Source organism: Parasteatoda tepidariorum, chromosome 1, assembly GCF_982258835.1.
Source record: "Parasteatoda tepidariorum strain Cologne lab strain chromosome 1, Ptep-v5.0, whole genome shotgun sequence".
Classification (NCBI taxonomy): Eukaryota; Metazoa; Arthropoda; class Arachnida; order Araneae; family Theridiidae; genus Parasteatoda; species Parasteatoda tepidariorum.
Window position 1 is genome coordinate 72,875,303 of NC_141755.1, and position 16,810 is coordinate 72,892,112.

Consider the following 16,810-nt stretch of genomic DNA (forward strand, 5'->3'; position numbering starts at 1 on the left):
CAAATTTTTTTACTTTCACGGTGAAAGTAACTCAAACACAGCTGGTTGTGAATGAGTATTTATGAAAATGTAGCCAAACGATATCATTGAATAAATCAGCTTTAGTCATTTATATGCAAATTTTAAACAAATCGTCTGCATAACTGTCGGAAAGTTGTATTTTTATAGTAACTATTTTTATGTAATATACATTTTTGAGAATTACGTAAAGATCTTTTAATAATCTTTATTCTTTCGTTATGGATCATTGAAGTTCTATTTCCATAACTCTAATTTTTAAGTAAAATGCATTGCCAAAAAATTACGATTTATACACTTTTTTAATTTTTTTCATGCAAAATACTCCTTGATAATAATGACGAATATTTCAATAACTTTTATTATTCGGTATAAAATTACTCTTCATGAGTAGAAATCATAACTTACTCTCACAGTGAAAGTAAATCAAACACAGCTGGTTGTGAATGAGTATTTATGAAAATGTAGCCAAACGATATCATTGAATAAATCAGCTTCAGCTAATAACATGTAAATTTTAAATAAATCGTTTGCATAACTGTGAGAAACGTCAGTTCTTTTCTGATGGCTGGTAGAACAAAATGGGGAAGGAGAGAGAAGATATTTGCAGAAACTCTTCATCAAACATTGTCTTCTGCATTTTAGAAAGGAAGGGATGGAGTAGCCAAGAGGTTGTTGAGAAGAAGTGAACCTGTTCACAATGCGTAGGTGGACAGTTTTGAACAGCAACGAATGACGAGGAAAAACCAGAAAAGATGCGATCATATTTTTTTAGTTTTGGTCACTATAAAATTGTTTACATTTTGATTAAGGATCGCGGAGTTGATGACCGCATCTTCAAGAAAAACGCCAAGGTAGATTGTGGTTGTTTTGTTTCAGACAGAAGCTCCAAAGCGATGAATAATAAACAGCTTATAGCTGCAGACGATCATAACTAGGAAAAGACACCAAGAAAATTGGAAGAAAAAAAAGTTTCTTAGAATAAAATGATCCTTCTGACCGCTGAGTTTATCAGCGGAGAAAAAGGTTTCCTTCATTTTTGTATTCTTGGGCCGAGTTCATGGACGTCATGATATCATCTTTCGAAAATAATATTTGTTTTGTTTTGTGGCGAAAAAGAATTACAAGCATACGGAAATAAAATGTCTAAAAATTGCTAAGAATTACTTCGGTTGTGTGAAACTATACATTGGTTAATAATTGGCAATATATGAATCATTAGTTTTCTAAACTGTGAATTATCCACGGCATCATACTTATTTTGCTTCAGATGATTTAAAATTTTATTTAAATTTTAAAATTAAAGGAAGTTGTTAGTGTTTGAATTTTAATTTTTTGTATTTTTAGATTAATTTATTCTTTCCTGGTATTGAGAATAGAAATGTTTAATTTGCCGAATTTTTCTAGAAACAAAATATATATTTATCTACATTTATATTGCAATTTTCATGGAAAGACTAAGCATTAGACATAATATAAATAATTAGATATTTTACAGCAAATAACAAAACTTTTTTGGCAATAAAAAGCCAAAATTTGGAAACAGTTATTTTTAGCTTAGCTGAAAAATATTAAATAATAGTTTAATCATTTAGTCTGTAGTCTATTCTCGAGACATTGTATTGAAAGATTCATGCAAAATTTCAAGTAATTCGAACTAAACTATTTTGAAATATTGGATTTAAAATGAAGGAAAATAACCCCAAAAAATTAGTTTTGAGTAAAAGGACAAAAAAAATGGCACAATTATCATTGTAATAACCAAAATAAATGCTTTTCTTTATATATCATCATAACTTCTGCTTGATTTATCACAGAAACAAATCTCAAATGGTTTTGGAAAGTGAAAATATCTTACTGAATAATAGCTTATACTGATTACAACAAACAGAAAAAAAAATTTCTGTCGAAATCGGCTTAAAAAAGGTATAATTGGATACTCTTAAATTTAATTTTAAAAAAAATGCCGAACTAAAAAGAAACTTACTTTCAGTTTTATAATATATAATTAAAAAAATGTCCTCATACTTCATACCATTTCAAAGATTTTCATTGGTTACTGTAGAATAATCAGGATTTATAATCAAATTTTATTGTATATATAATTTGTTTCAATTTAAGCGTGAGGTAGAAAAAGGTTTTAGTGTTAGGCTTAACATCTAAGCATAGTTTTATAATTGTTTTGGAAATGCTTAGTTTTCATAATTGTTTTCGGAAATGGTTTTATGCTTGGTTTTTAGGATGGATATAATTTTAACATTAATGTATGTTAGTTACATATTATATTTAACTAAAGATTAACTATTTTAAACCAAATTGTTACAATACAATAAAAGCAAATAAAAACTGAAAGTCATTCTTTTTAATGGTGAACGTTCTTTTTTAAAAACGAAAACCCTTCAATTCGTTTGCTGGACATCTTTCAAATAGTTTCAGTAAAACCTTTTATTCCCGAATTAGAGTTCAATTTGTATATTAAATGTAGAGAAAATTGATGGACAATACTTTTAAAATCTACATACATTTATAAAGGTCCTGGGAAAGAATCGGGCGTGTTTACAAATTCAGCATCATTCAATATAAACTAATTACTGTTATCAATCACTGAATAGCTGTAATAACTTCCAGATAAACATTTTAAAGCTATTTTTTCCCCATATAACGTCAATTTCGAGAGGAAATCAAAGTAATTTAGAATATTCCGTTGAAGTAAACTACGTGTGTGTTCTACAATTACATCACGCCCGGTAAAGGCGAGAGCTGAGAAGATATTTGAAAGCGATAAATTGAATTAAGAAAAAAAAATTGAAAATAGTCTTTATTCCGTATTATAGTTTTTGGGCTTTCTGCAATTATAGTTTATGCGTAACAAAATAAAATGTAATGTAAATTTAAGAGACCCCTCCCTTCTCGTCCGAACTCAACTGCCAAAGGGGTGCTGGAAGGGAGGAAAAATTCTAAATATGTTTTTAATCCTCTTTATGTGCTTTTAATCCTTTCACAAATAAACTGATGCATGATATTTACTCTACAATCTCTCGATCCATGTAAATAACAAGGTCGCCACCCCATCACAATTTAAGATATGAAGCGTACGGTGTTTTAGATTCTCTATCAATTTTTAGTGACAAAATTATGGCAATTCAATTTTGCAATCGACATTTTTTGATAGATAACTTTGAACTCTTTGGCCCTCATTGCGCCAATATTGATGAATCTTAGCTTAGTGAGGATTCAAAGAGCTTTTATTTTTCCGATATTGTCCCTAGATAGAATTTTCCGATATTTTACAGCCACTTTACAACCAATATCGATCCTATATAGAATTGTCAGATTCACCCGATATATTGTATCCATTAATTAGCCAATGTAGGTTCCATATTGGCCATTCTGGGACCAATATTTAAAAATCTAGACATTCCAATATTGGTTTCTCGGTGCATATTTTTATCGGACCCATATCGAGCTAATTTTGAACTCAACTGTGGCTAAGATAAAATTGTTTCTAGGGTGGTTAAGTAGTATAAGTTGATTGCTTTTGGATTTTTTTATAAGTATCTTTGTTTTTATACAGTTAACGTTAAGTGAATTTTTTTAGCGTCATCCAGATCTATCCTTACAGTAATAAAATTGTATTTTAAACATTTATACTGATAAACGTGTAGTTTTAAATTATTCGAAACCATAAATCGCATCATTTCATTGCCTTAAGAGTTTTGAAGAAAATTTCGTGGAAGTTCTAAAAATTATCATCAACCGTTATCTTCTCACAATCTAATAAAGCGACACCTTTATTTTCTATATTTTCTTAAAATATATTGTGCTGTCTAATAATACAATATTACCAAAAATGTTCCAAGTAGAAAAATACTGAGAATAAAAATTTTACGTAAAATCCAAGATGGCGTGCATAGAAGCCTCTTGTCTAAAACAGCGAAGTACAATTTTTTAATGTAGAGAGAAAATTTTTTAAATTCTGTAGATTTTTCTTGCGAAAAGTGTCTGCTTATGCCCATTTAATATTTTATAAAGGAAAAATCATACAATTTCTCTAACAGTTTCAAGAAAAAATAATTTTCAGGCGGACAGCAAAAGCATCGAATTACAAAAACAGGGTGCGTAGCCAAATTATTCACCAGAAAATAAACACCTTTTAAGCACTTTTCAAGTACTCAAAAAATATTTTTAAGCACTTTAAAAAATATCATAATTTGGCAGGGTTGGAAATTTTTGACAATTGACGTTTTTATCTTGTTTTAACAGTCATGTCAAAAAAAAAAAAACCCTTTTGGCATTGTTTTTGAAAATTATTAAAAATTATGGAATTTTGAATCATGTTAAACCAATGGCGTTTTCATACGCTACGGACTGACAATATGCCGAAATAGATTGGGGTTGAATAAATTGTGAAAACGTTGAATAGAACAATATGAACTGTGTCTTTTAGCATAATTCGAAGAGAAAATCAACATAGTAAAGGAAAAATCTCATTTTAAAAAAGGGAAAAATTAAGCACTTTTTAAAAGCACCCAATGAAAAAAGCACCTTTAAGGGCTTTTAAAAAACGAAAATCGAAAATAAGCACCTTTAAGCACTTTTTAAAAACGCTACGCATCCTGAAAAATATTCTTCGTAAAATTCACAGTAAAAAAAAACCCTCTTAATTCTATTATTTTAAAATATCTGAAGCAGTGATAAAAACCAATCGTCAAATTTACGACATTCGAAATTTAATTTTCTTCAATATAAAAACTCAAATCTATGACTTAAAAAAAAAAGGAGGAACTCAAATTAGTATAACAATGAAACTAACGCTAGTTTTATTTTCCTGCAAAGCATTTGATCATCGGGCAACAATTTCCCTCACCGAAATCAAAAATAATAAAATAAAAAATTCCTCATAGGGAAAACCTTCGGTCGAAAGACAGAAGCAAAGAGTGAAATCAGTATCCGAATATAGCCTATGAAGACCCCCTTTTCCTTCCTCAAAAAAACAACCTTTTGTAATTTTTTGAGTGTTTTACGGGCTTCGGTTTGCGACGTGAATTCGATGGAAGGAGACCTTGACGGCTGGCTGCTTATCCTGATAGCCTTGAAGAAGAAAAAGAGTGATCTATCAGTCGTCCTAAGCAGCATCTTTAAGTGAAAGTGCGTTTTTCATTAACAGCAAGCAACTCTTCTGCCGTATTTAACTTACCGTGATGAATATTATTATGATTCGAACGAACCGGAAAGTTATGTCTTCTTCTCTCGCACTTATCAAGAACAAAGACTCCCGAGTATTATGAGACACCTTATTACTTTCACTGATAGTTCTGTTGCTTCTTTTATTATCTAATCTGAATTGCAATTTGGAGTGCCTCTTTTTTCACATTTTTAGTCGCCTTTCCACTTAGATTGTATTAGAGATGTTTGTTAAAAGTATAATTAGTAACGTAACATCAAATAATGAAGAACAAATATTCCGAATATTATGAACCACCTTTTTTTCCACTGATATTTGCGATGTTTCCTCTTTTATTATATAAACTGAATTGAAGTTAGCGCGCCCATCTTCAAATTTCAGTCTCATCTTGAGCTTCCCACTTATTTCGTAATAGAGATGTGTGTTAAACGTATAATTAGTAGTTTCATCTGTAGTTCAGTTTTATCAAATTATATCCAATTCGCTAAAGGAAAATGTCATAAATCATAAACAGAGATGTCGCATAATTACAACAATCATATAGTTTTAAAATTATTGCCAAAATTAAATCGTAAAATTAATTACATTAGGGAACAAAACATTTAAGCGAGGGGAAAACAGAAATAGCTTATAAAATTTGACGAATCACTTCTGAGGAAAGCAGGATCTGTTGTATCAAAACCTGTTTGATAATCGGTTCGTACAGAGAGGGGTAGTGAGGCGGTTATAAGTAGGTAAAATTTCATATTTAATTTATCTTGATGAATATTGTGAATTGAAAGTGGAGGAATATTAAGTTCTTTTTCGAATTGTGAAGAACAAATATTTTGAATATTAAGTGTCACCTTTTTTTTCACTGATATATGCTATATTCCTTTTTTTATTTAATAAACTGAATTTAAGTTAGAGCTTCCATTTTCAATTTTTAGAAAAATCTTAACTATTAAAATGAAAAGTAATTTTAGTAGAAAACACCAACGAGAGTGTACTAATGTTACACTGTAAAAAAAAGAGTTTCTCTAAAATGAGCAAAAAGGTCTCAAAATTGTATCGAAAAACATAACAGTTGAATTTGAAAACCTCATGTATTCAAAATTGAAACAGCATGATATTCATCTTTCAGTAAAATGCATAGTCTTAAATGTGAAGTTTGAAAGGTGTATAATATAGAATGTAGAATAGAATGTAGAGAAGAATATAAAATTCGTCACTTAAGAGAATTGATTCTTGATGGGCTTGGCCTACTCGAAATAGAATGGAAAGAACAGTTGCTAGTGTAAACGAATGCCCAGCTTTAACGGCCAATCAGGATCAAGATAGTCGCACTGCGTCACTTGCAAGTATCCCATTGTGTGCAAATTTTTTTAAATTCACTTAAAAAGTTCTAACTATATGGTGAAATACACAAAAAGTAAAATTAACATTAATTGGTTTAAACTCTGGACATCTCTCCTGACGAAAGTAGCATATTTCCAAGATTGCAGCTATCCCCTGTATTTTGGGGGTTAAAAATCCATATACGTTGAAAAAAAGTTATGTTGATTCCGAGAAAGTACGTGTTTGTGTCTGATTTCGTAACTTAAAATATCGGCTGCATTAATTAAGTAGCATATTCGAGGTCAACCCCCCTCGAACCATCGAGATTGAGTCCTAGAACGTGAAAATCCGATCATTCGATCAAAAGTTATTTAGGTTGGTCTCTCTTTTTTTTTTTTTTGCTTTTTTGCCCTATGGTGGTTAGAGCATGGAGCATTTTACTACGAACTCAGAGGTCCTTGGCTCGAATCCCGCCGGAAGCCGACAGACAACAGTTCCACACATTTCTCCCTCCCCCTCAATTTTGAGACTGAATTTTGCTTAAAAATTAGTATGTGTTATTCCAATTTTGAATAATACATGGTGTTTTCAAATTCGACTATTAGTAATTTTTGAGCTATTTTGACGATATATTATATATAGTTAAAATAAATATATATATATATATATATATATATATATGTTGATTCCGATATATATATATGATGTATATATATATATATATATATATATATATATATATATATATATATATATATATATATTCAAAATTATTTCGAGGTATAGCTCCGAACGAAAAAAAATAGTCGAATTTTAAAACCTCACGTTTTCTACTTTGAAACGAAACTTATACTCATTTTGTAGCAAAATGCACCGTCTTTAAAGTAATGCTGAGAGAGTAATGAATGACGAAGATGTTTGCTAGCTGCCGGCTGTATTCCAACCGATGCTGTTATCAGCATAGTTGTGCAGTCCGCAAAAAAAAAAAAAAAAAAAGATACCCTGAATAACTTTCGTTCTAATGATCGGATTTTTACGTTCAATCTCAATGGTTTCTGGCGGTGATGCTGCAAATTATTTAGTGCTAACTATTAATTAAGTTGCGAAATCAGAGACACAAAAACGTACTTTTTCTGAATAAACATACATATTTTTTCACATATTTGGATTCTTAACCTTCAAAATATAGGGGGTAGCCGCAATCTGGGAAATATGGTCCCCATAGTTTGGTCAGGAGAGTGATCCAAAGTTCAAACCCCTTAATGTTATTTTCACTTTTTGTGTTTTGGGTCATATTTTAAAAACTAATTAAGCAATTTAAAAAAAAAATTTGCACTTACTTATAAAACTTATATACTCAAAGATAATTTCATGCAAAAAATATTTTTTAATAATTATTTATTATTTTTTATTACTTAATTTTATTGTGGATGAAAAAATTTTGAATTATGAGGTATAATTTTTTTTATACCATATTAATCTACGTATTTTTCTATTGCAAAATCTAAAATTTTGACAGATTTATTTGATAGAAGCCGAGAAAAATCAAAATTAATTATTTTTAAGAAAATAATTTGGTGACAATGAATAAATATTTAAATGGGGCGATTAATCTTTAAATGTGGTTAACTTTCGAGAGAGAGAGGAACTTGACTTACTAGCGCTTAGAGTAAGATTTCATTCATATTTTTTTCGCTGTTAACTGATTGCTAATCCTTTTTTCAAATTATAAAATTATTCGTAATTTAATAAAGAGATTTGAATAAAACATTTTGTTGAATAAGAATATTTCATTAACGAATGTCGAGTTGTATAACAGCATGTTTCGGATAGAATGTGGTTATACATCAGCTTTTTTTTAAATTTCATTTGTTAGTTTGTTCTTTCAATAATTCACACAATTTCAATAATATACAAACGTATGCAGAGATTTGGAATAATATGTTTATCAATTTCTTCAATTATTTTATAATTATTAATACGAATATGTAGTCAACATTTTTTACATCATCTTATATATCGTCTTAATCATTTGTTATTACCTGTCTGCGCGTGTTTCGCAGAATTAGTTTGCCAACTATTTATTTAAATTTTAACATTTCTCAAAATCTTATTCTTTACGCTACCACGTATATTATTTTCCATTATAAACTAATCATTTGTTTTAGTACTTTAATTTATGTTTTCCTTTAAAATAAAAGTTCTTTTTAAATTATTGTTAAGTTTTTATTGGAAGAAAACTTAGAATTACTGCCAGCTACCAGAGAATTAAATCTCGATAGGAAATTAAAAATATTCTGCTGATCAAAATTATTTGATGCAGATCAGCTGACTATTTACTAAGTATACTATTGTTTTCGAAAAATGGAGATAAATTATTGATTGTCTTTTTTTCTTATTTGTTTAAATAATGAAAAGTAAATGCATATGTGTGCACAGCAAAAAAATACAACAGTTTGCTTTGTTCTATTAAATGAACAAAAGACTATGGACATACAATTTTATTTTGACGTTCAAAGTTATTCTTGCCCGCTAACTTTAAGAAAGTTGCCCTTTTCCTTAAAAAGTTGAAAATATTTGCTTAAAAAGATGTTAATATTATTTCTCAACTTTAGCACAATTCAAAAAAATATTGTTATATCAGAAAAATGCTCCATATGCCTCGTTTTGATAAACAGCTACAAAAATAATAAAAAAAATTGTAAAAAGATTCCAAAACCATACTATTTTTAGAATCATCATCTCAAAAATTGTTCTTTTTCTAACATTAGGATTTTTTATACTTAAATAACCTATAATAACAGTTTTAAAACACGTTTTGAAGAAATTATGAATAAAAATTTTGATCTAATATTTCATAATAAGGAAACAAGAATATTAATGATTCATTGATAATTGTTTTATTGAACCGAAGTAGTTAATTTTTTTCGAAGCAATAGGCCTTGCAACTATTTAACTTTGATTCCTTGAACTAGGGGTCATCTCATGCATGTCATTCGACTTTAAAATTTCAAGTGTAGAATGCAAAAATTACAAGAATGCTTAAGCTGGCTTTATCTAATAATAAAAAATTGACAAAATCGTCTCGCAAAAGAAAATATCTAATGAGAAGAATGTCAGAGTTAAAAATCGTAACAATTGTTACTATTGTTTTATTAGGGGTATCATAAACCTAAATTTTCCTTTTTTAATTTTTTAAATTATATTTTTTAATAAATTAACAAAATTAGTGTGTAAATAATATCCATTCTTTTTACTGCAAACCAAGTTTATTTCGTATCATTCGCAAATCGTATAAAGTGTAAATTCTTGAGCTCCCGTGTAAAGTAGTAGGATATTTTTTGCAATATCAATAGTTTCAAGAGTGAACTCTTATAACTAAGGTAATAACTTCTTTAAAAATTCTAATTCAAAAAATTACTTATTATTTTACAAATGTTACAAAGCATATGCATTTTTTAAATGGTTATTTATATAATTTTCACATTGACTATCAGTTTTTCCTTGATGAAGCAAAAACCATGACCCTAGTAAGCAGCCGAAAACTAAATTATAAATTATTATCTTTTAACTTTTTTTAAAAAAATTCTCCAACCTTGCTATTTGAACTCTATCCTCTGCAATATGTTTTGTTTGAGTCAAAATATTGACATTTTTTATATTTTTTACCATTAACACACATCAACATAGTTTAAGAAATTAACATTTTTAACGATTTGTAATCATTTTTTAAGAACAATACAATACTTCGGCGAATCATAAAAAAATAACTTAGCACAATTCATGAGTTAGTTTATCCTCTACATACCCCCCACCCTCATTTTGAAATTCGTTAATAAAATTGATGAGTTTTCGTAAAAAGTAACAGTTACAAACCAACTGAAATAAAAGAACTGATCGGAAAAGATGCATATAAGTTTGCTACACTACACTAAATAAATTATATTCGATTAAACAATCAAAATATAAATTTACAAAACATTTATTTGCTTTATATAATTTTTAAATTTAAAAATGAGTAGTTTTATGGTATTTAGCTAATTTATGTTTTACAATATTTGCAAATTTCAAAATGCTTAAAAGGTATCCACTTAAATCCTATAGGAAGAAATTCAAACATTTTGATTCTATTTATAGTTTTCTACTAGTTAAGCCACAGATTATTAAACCAATGAGATCATCCCCAGGAACCATTAAGATTGACACTTAGTTCGTGAAATTGTGATCATTAGAACGGAAGTTATTCAGGGTGATATATATATATATATATTTTTTTGCAGACTGCACATCCCAGTCCAGGGAGAGTTAGGAAGCTTTGTATAGTGACCACTACATTGACACATCATAACACACTAATTTTACTGATTTCCAATTTTAATGGCACAAAAGTTTGCATTTCGGAAAATATGGTCCCAATAGCTTATCAAGAGACTATTCATTTTAATTTCACTCTTTGATATTTCGCTTCATCTTGAAAAATTTTAAGCGAATGAAAATGTGTTTCATGATGTGTCTACTATAGTATAAAAGCTGCCAAACTCTCCCTATTCTCAGGTGTACTTACTTAAAATGAATGAGTTAATTCCCCTTCCAAAAAAGAGTAAATTTTTCTTAACTCAACTTAAGTTGTTGCACCTCTGTTTGAGTCAAATATTTGCTTTTCGTTAAATAGAACTTGAGGTGCAGATATTTAAGCAATACTTGAGTCACTTTTGCTCATTTGGTGACTAGCAACATATTAGTTCGTAGTGACTGTTACAAGTTTATTCATTATTTAATTGTGTGTGAGCTATAAGCTAGAATTTGTCTCGTTTTATTTTAAAAAGCAAACAATGCGGATTTCAGGTTGCTGTGACAATATGATTGAACAACTTGAGTAAAAAAAAAGTGTCATGTTTTCTTTTATAAAATGAAGTCAGAATTTTTACTTCATTTTAGTTGAGAATGACAGAATATTAAACTTAGTGATAGAGTCTCGCAACTGAGTTACGTTTTATTGGATATTTATATCTTTACTTGCGAATGTGTCTTTGAATTTTTGAATAAAGAAGAATTGAAAGATCGTCTGAATAGAAGTGGTATTTCTGAAGAAAATGCTTTTTGTTTAAGTTGATATATTTCGTTGTTCTTATTTTCAAAATACTGTTATTTACAATATGTAATATGGGTGATTCTTACGAAATATGACAATTCACTGTCCCTTGCTTCAAGATCTAATACTATAATACTAAAAGAACTTTTTCTTAAAAAAATCAATGAATAGCATTGCTGTTAGCATTTTAAAATGACTTTGCACTAGCATTGACTGTTTTGTATAGTTAAAAAATTTAATTGAACTTCAAAATGTCATTTTCCTGGTATGTCTCAAACAATGTTTCCAATAATAACTAGCTTCAAAACTTCCCATAGATTTTTCAATGTCTAATTTTTTTCATCTCAACCGGTGTAAGCTTTTCTAGAATATACGTAGAGGGTATTATTTACAAAAACTTCGTTTAAAATAATTTTTTCTGTCAATAATTTGTTTGTCCCAAGAAAATCTGTCATTTCCCCGGCTACTTTTATTTAATAGATAGAGCCAGCAATCAATATCTTACGTTAATAGATTGGTTAGATGCCGTCCTATATGAACATGTCTTGTTGCATGAATAAGAAACCAATTTTCTGGTTCAAAATCCATTTCAAAAATTTTTTCAAGGTGAGCAGGTCTTTGTGTTGTCATTTTCCTGGCTTCTTTAAATCATTAATAACATAAACTACATAGATTTATCTGAGTTATTTTAAGAAATCCTGTTGTTTTCTGCAGAACATAAACGCCTTAGACCAAAATATTAAATTAAAGTTAAAGTTATATGCTATAAAATGGCGAATTTCCCACTATCCTGGCTGTCATTTTCCTGGCTTATGAATGTCAGGACATTGAAATGTTACCAGAATTTTGTTTTAACGAATTTTTTTTGTTCCCTCGAATTTTGAATTAGGAGGGAAAGCAAATATTAACCTAATACCAAGTTTATGTATGATTGTAATATGCTTGGATGCAATCAAAGTTATTTATTTATTTAATGATTGATTATTATACACAATTTTATTCTGTACATATCAGCAACGAAAATTTTTTTGATTATTTCTACAGTGGATAAAAATAATTAATTTAAGCAATTTATGGTCCATTTAACATAAAGGCTTAAGTTGAGTTACTTACTATTAACTTGAAATGACTGTTTTTTAAATGACTGGGTTAGTTTCATCTAAAAATCCACCACGAAGGCAAAATTTCTCCCAATACTTTATCTAAGAGTTCCCTTGTCTTCTGGATTTGGTTCAAAATTGCAAGGCTTTGGAGTTGAACAGTTGTTATCGTAAACTCTAAAAATTAGGTCGACTTTTCAACGACTGTTATATAAAAAACGCTAAAAGTATATTTTGAAAGTGATTAATACGTTTTGCAAGCCGGAACAAGTTTTTTCTGAGTGTTATATATGGAAGTAAAGTATGCAGGTACAAAAGTAAAATGTAACAACCTCAAGAAATCTTCCTTGAATCCACAACATGTATTTGAAAGCTTAATTTACAGCTTTGATTGGTTTGTTTTATAAAATATTTCTACATCGACCCTCAATATATTATATCGACCCTTGTTTTAAAAATTATCCGACAGAATTAAAGTACTTATCGTTTTTTAAACTAATCCGAATTGCATATTTATTTCTGATACTTATAAAATCTCCAAATATATTGTTACACAGTTCTTAAATAAGCAAATTCGAACATCAGCTAACAGATATGCAATGTGTCTACTTCGCGGTGCGTGCACCATTCAGTGGCGCCACTTCAGCTGAGCGGACTACCGTAACGAAAGGGTTAAGGGGTGATTACCCTGAAAGTATTCTATTACTCTGACAAGTTTTATCCCAAACTGAATTTCCTCTCTTTATAAAAGTGAAATAGACGAAAAAAATGCTTATGATTACGATTTAAACCACTGGAATTAAAAGTTTTATTCAGAAGTATGTACTGACAATCACTTAAATACCGTTCCGATGTATACAAGGCGTAAAAAAAAAAAATAGTTATTTTTATATCGTCTGTAACGCACATGAGAAAGAAAAAATAGTTTAAAATATTTAAAATTATAATAATCTAATGTTTATGAGTGAGGTATTATATTGGAAAGAAGTTTTTCGTAGTTTTCAAACGTATTAAATTTTTTTAATGTATATCTAATGAATAAAAATATTTTTTAGAATTTTCATACATTTTCTAAGAAAACGTTTCATAATTCATATGATTCAATAGAATCTGTATTTGCTGGTTACCACCTTTTTCTTAAAACAAGATTAAAAACAATATTAATGCGAACTATTCTGCAGTGGTGGCGCATTACGTAATTGTGGTATAAGCCTCTTTTTACCACTTTTATCGTCAGTTACTCATCTGTGGTAGAAAAAATAGTTTGAAATATTTAAAATCATTAGTTATCTACTATTTTTGAGTAATAGTTATCTAATATTTTTGAGTGAGGTTTAAGTTGTAAAGAAATTTTTCGCAGTCTCGAATTTATAAAATTTTTTATTGTATTCTTATAGAATAAAAAGATTTTAAAGCATTTTCACATACTTTCTAATAGAACTCTTCCTAATTTATATCATTCCTATCAATAGAATTTATATTTGCTTGTTATTTCCCTTTATAATAAGATTAAAATCAATATTAATGCGAACTATTCTACAGTGGCTGACCATTAAATAATCGTTGTGTATAAACAATGCTTATAGGTTAAGTTCAATCTTTTAATTCCATTATTCATAAAGAGTGTATTTCAGTAATCATTAAAATTAAGATTAATAAATCCTTATTCAATCATTAGAATCAAATCATTAACATTAAAATCGAGACAAGGGGAACGTGATGTAAAATTAATTTATTAATAAATTAAAAACAAAGCTTCCTCAAGAAAAAAAAAATAAATTGAAAAAGAAAAAAAAAACGAAATTATGTTTTCTCAAATTCCGTTTTTCTTTGCTCACTAATATATTAATTTAATTTCTACTAAGTAGTTAAATATCGCGATATATCTTACGCCATTGTATTTGTGTTGGTTAAAACTTGAAAACTTTTTGCTTTGCCACATAAATGGCTTTACAATAAGGCGTTTCAGAAAGGTTAAACAAAAATGTTAAAAACAGTTTGAGGAGCATGTTTTAAAGAGAAATTAATAAAGTTTCAGATAAATATATTCAAAATATATAGAAAAATTTTGTGGTAATGGAAAAAAGCCTCTTAGAATTCGAAAACGGTATACTTATACATATTTCTTGTGATTTTCCTTTTATAAATTATAAAGATGTCAAAATAAATTTCTTCCTTTTATTCTTTATTTTTAATACAATTCCTCTATTAAAAAATCGCTGCGTTATTTTTTTTTTAAATATAGATTTATAAACGTATGTAAATCTGGAGAGAAATAATCTTGATTCTAAACTACGTCATTTAAAGACGTAATTCATTTAATATTTTACGCAGCGTTGGCGCCCATTCGGCGCCTTGAATACGACATTTTGAAATGCTTTCTTTAATAATTTTACGTATTTTTTAAACTTTTCTCCAGAATGTTTTTATGGTAGTTTATTTTTAATCTAAAAAACACATTATTGCATAAAAACTTCATAATATAACATTAAAAGAAGAAAGAAAAAGAAAGCCATTCGGTGAATAAAAGAATAGAGGAATTATGTATTCAGTATAATATTGAATCGACGAATTATCGTTATGGGTTTTTAGTGAATCAGAGAATTGGCGAAATAGTTCATAAATATGTAAAGAAAGTGTACGTCTCAATTTTTTAGAATGACAGTCAAAAACAATAATTTTCCCGTTTTCTTTTTACCCTTTCTAATTAAGTAAATAAAAGATTCACTTAATCGAGGAGAATAAACTTATTACCGTCATTCGGAGCTTTTCAAATTACCGTGATGCATAACGAATCAACTTTAATTCACTTTCTCTGTTGTCAAAAGTCAAAAGCCACGCCATTAGCCAAGTTTTTACACGTCTAAGTGATGCCAACCACGCATAAAAAAATTGTTACTCAACGGATCAGAAAATAAGACAACTTTCAAACGATGTTTCATTAAATGCTTCACTTACTTCTCCCACAAATTATTTCAATTCATTCAGAAAAGAAGTGAAGTGAGATTTTTCATTTAATAAAAGAAATGCATTCGTATTAGGCATGATGAGCACGAACTATAACACTTAAGAATGATCCACTCTGACGCCATAACGACGTTTTTCTTGATGTTTCTCTTGGCCACACTGGCTTCAGCGCCCTCTAGCAACACTTAAAGTAAACAGTTAGTTAATTAAGTACGTGTGTATAGTTGACGCACTAAGGTATATTTTGTAGTGTATCGGTCATATTTTTATTTATTTCTTTACGGTCATATTTATCGACTCCTCTTCTTTATTAGAATTGCAGCCCAGGCAATGCCCAGGCAGCCTGTACAATGTTTCTCTAGACAGCTGTGTTCCTGACCATCATCTTCCAGTTCCATAAAGTGTTTAAATCATTGAAAACTTCCTCCATTAACTTTTTCTTTGGTCTGTCTTTTGGTCCATTATTGTGCACATGGGTTTCCGATGCACGATCTTTACCACTTTGTCAGGTGATCTCTCAATATGACCAAACCATGAATGCCTCTGTGTTTTGATGAATTTTAATACTTGATAAGAGGTCCCAGTTCATAATTTGTTCTTATTTTCCAATATTTATTAGTTAGCTGTATTTGGCCATAAACTTATTCGCATTTTTTGTCCAAAAATTAGAAAATTATTTATCTCTTTTCCAAGTCTCAAAGCCATATGTTACCATGGGACGGAGGATTGTTACGTAAGTTCTTAGTTTAATTTCTTTCGGGATCAATAAATTTTTTAGCAGATGATGATTCGAAAAATAGCATCCGTTCGCTTTCAGGATTCTGCAATTAGTTTCTTCTGAAATTGTACTTGAATTGTTTATAATTCAGCATAGATATGGAAACCTATCCACGGTTTCAAATTTAAAGTTATCAACTATCAAATAATCATTGTAATAGATGGCAAGTTTAGTTTTTTTCCACACATTTTTTGTTTTGTTCATTAAGCAAAAGACCAGCTATGCTTGCTGCTTCTATCAGTTTTTTTTGTCGATGCAATTAAAGCATTTCCGTTTCAACTCAGTATTACTATGTCATAAGCAAATGCACAAATTTGAGTTGTTTTACTAGTAATCAAGCCTCTGAGATGTGA